We start from the raw sequence: 3,538 nt of genomic DNA, 5'->3' as shown, positions 1-3,538 counted from the left end.
CAGTAATGGCGTGGTTATATATCTTAGTTAACTGGAGCTTAAAGGTTTTATTTCACCAAAAAAATATATAAATTCTGTCATCATGAATACACATTAATACAAAAAGGTCTTAAACTCCTAGCAGTTTTGGGGATTTGAAGTCTCATCAAAATCAGAATCAAAGAATGACTCTGTTTACTGAGCTGTTATGATCTAAAGATGGAGGTCAATATTCAGTTCATTCATCAATAGGGTATATGCCGAGCTAGTGTGTTTCCCATACTGATAAACTTCCGGTGACCTGTTATTGTGAAGTTTTTTTTTTTTTTCCATTTTATACGGTTCCTTTACAGCATCGATGTTGTAATGTAATTAAAATACATTCAGTTAAATAAACTTTGGCATTCATTTCATTGTTCAAGCATAAAACGAGACAAAAAGCTGTTTGCTCGCAACCGTCAGAATCGGCAGGCTAACGCAGAAGCTCCATTGAATATAATGGGGTAAAATAAATGCTCATATTATAAAGACATGGCGGGGGAAATGTTATTTAATGCAGTGCTGGCTGGGTCAGTTGACATTTCTATGTGGAGTTTGCATGTTCTCCCTGTGTTGGCGAGGGTTTCCTCAGGGTGCTCCAAAGACATGCGCTATAGGTGAATTGGGTAAGCTAAATTGTCCATCGTGCATGTGTGTGTGAATGAGAGTGTATGGATGTTTCCCAGTGATAGGTTGCAGCTGGAAGTGCATCCGCCTTGTAAAGCATATGCTGGATAAGTTGGTGGTTCATTCCACTGTGGCAACCCCGGATTAATAAAGGGACTAAGCTGAAAAGAAAATGAATGAATGAATGAATATGACCAAACAATGTCTATCTGTCACAAAAGAGTTCATAGCGTTATCTAAATTTTGACAATTTAACAATTCCTGTTTTACCTTGGACAGCAGCTGTGCTTTTGTTATAGTTACAGTAGTTTCTCCAAAAAAGTGGATAAAAGCACAGTAAATACCACATAGCCATCAGATATCAGAGTGATAGGCAGTGAATTGGGTCGCTAGACCCAATTCACTGGGGCACGTGCCCCAGTAAAAATCTCCAGTGCGCCAGTAAATGCATTGATATGATTTACTTCAAATGCAAGTGTATTTATTAAGAGTGGCAATTCCGAAATAAAGACGTTATTCTCTATGTGTAACAGAACCAACGCTGGTGAAAGCAATGTAATCAAAAAGCAAACTGACGCATCTCCGCGTGTGCGCCGAGAACCCGAGCGCCTCTCGCACGCGCAGCTTTTCTGCCTGTGCGAGTCCCGGTAGTTAACATGCGCGCCAAAAAAGCAGGCTACCTGATTGTTGCGCGCCGCTCATGCGATGTAAAACCAGCGTAACAGCCTTTTTTGTTTTGCAAATCGACAAAACTAAAGTTTAAACAATATGAGGTGATCTTACTAAGCATTCCTCCTGTAAGACTTCATAAACCTAATTCTCTGCCATGTGTCAAGTCTACAACAGATAATCCTTTAACACATCTCTTTTTTTGTATTTTATTGAATTGTCTATAGAATTTAATTCAAATGAAATTAATATTTATGCAAAAGTAATTTCTTAAATGATCTTAGCATATCACTCCAGTTGTCTTAACATTGTTTTCCAGTTACATTTAAGATTATTTAGAAGAATAATTGTATAATATTATATATAGGTACTATGGGAAGGAGGTACGTGCCCTAGTAGAGCTTTTTGTCTAGCAACGCCCCTGGTGATAGGCAACCAGAAAGTATTACAACCATAAATAAAACATGGCCTGTGTTCACATAGTATTATTTTAAGACAAAGAGAGGTAAACAAAGCTCATCAGCAAAATCTCAGCAGCCATTATGCAGGTTTTAGCTTTTGATATTTTTATATTTCATGGTAATATTATTACTTGCTTTGATCTTTTTTGTGAACTATGAACACTGATGAGTTCATCGTTGAGTTGTATGTAGAGCAGAAGTCTAACGGTTACACTTGAGTTAGAATGGAAAAAGCAACCACATGTTTTTCACACAGACACGCATTCATAAACCGACCAAACAGACATTGAACTTTCACAAGCTCATGCAGAAGCTGTTGGTCCAGCACATCAAACCACATGGCAGTACACAGACAAAAACAGACAAACTGAGAAATGGCCATTCTCACACTTTTGCACATTTCACATGAGGTTAAGGCTTAAGTCTATCATTAAAATAATGGGTATTGTGAGTTTTGCAGTTTGTTAAAAGTCAGTGTTACACAGACAGTAATTAATTTTTTAAAGGGATAGTTCACTTAAAACTGAAAATTCAGTCATTTAATCATCCTTTACTTGTTCCAAGTTTGAGTTTCTTTCTTTTGTTAAACATATATTTTGAATACTGCTGAAAACCTGTAATCATTCAATAGTTACATGTTTTCAGCTTTCTTCAAAGTATCTTCTTTTGTGTTTAATAGAGCCCAAAGCTCAATCTTAGACTCCCAATCTGAGGTTGTTGCCAGAGGCGCTTCATTAAAGTCTTCAGACAGGCAGGTCTCATAATCAGAAAAATATTCAAGTTTATTTTCAGGTCATGACTTGGCCATACAGCACCTGAGGATCCTCATTACGTTTCTGTAAAAAACGCATAGTAAGACAGATTTGTTAATCTAAAATTCATCCTGATCAGCTTTAGATACAGTATAAAGTGAAGATTAATACTATAGAATTAGTATATTTGAATGTAATTTTAGTTTTTGGTGCTCAATTTTAGACTCAAAATTATGTTAATATTAGCTTTTATTTCTGAGTGTTTTACAAAAGCACTTGGTTTTGTGTGATATTTTATGGAAAACACTGTGATCAACATTGAAGAACGTCAATGACTGTAGCGTGAAGCATTACAGTGAGCATTTCTGAAGGTTACAGCAGTCACAAATTAGTAAGAACTAAGCAAGAGTACATCAGAAGAGACTTCTGAACATCACTAGATTTCTTTGGTCTTTTTTTTAAGAGTTTGGTTTCTTATCTATAAGCTTGTCTGCAAGAATTTTCCTAGAGATTTTTCAATCAGGTTTAGGTCGGGACTCTGGGCTGCCATTTCATTATTTCAGTGCTTTTTAGTTTCAGGAAACTGCATTTTTCTGTGTTTAGGGTTCATCGTCCTGCATGAAAATAGTTCAAAATAAAATTTCACCAATCACTATTTGATGAAGCCATCCCATAACTACCATTAGAAGCTTTGGTTACTATAGAAACTGTTCAAATGCACATTGACCTATCCCACCTTAAAAAAATAATCTGTTTGAGAAAAGTAAACATCACTTGTGAGATGGTTGTATTCTAATATCATTTGTGCTTTTAAATGCAAAATTTTATTGCAAGCTTCATAAACTGCTATTAGGAGAAATGAAAAGAGATTGAAAGTGTTTTAAAGATGGCTGCCAAGGGACTTTGCACTTGTGCAAATACCCAGGCTTGTAGTTTTAACAAAGTGGATGCAAACAACATCAAGTGCACTTTATACAAACACTAAACCCACATTTGTGGTATTTGAGGCTA

Source organism: Danio aesculapii, chromosome 22, assembly GCF_903798145.1.
Source record: "Danio aesculapii chromosome 22, fDanAes4.1, whole genome shotgun sequence".
Taxonomy (NCBI): domain Eukaryota; kingdom Metazoa; phylum Chordata; class Actinopteri; order Cypriniformes; family Danionidae; genus Danio; species Danio aesculapii.
This window is presented reverse-complemented; position numbering follows the sequence as displayed.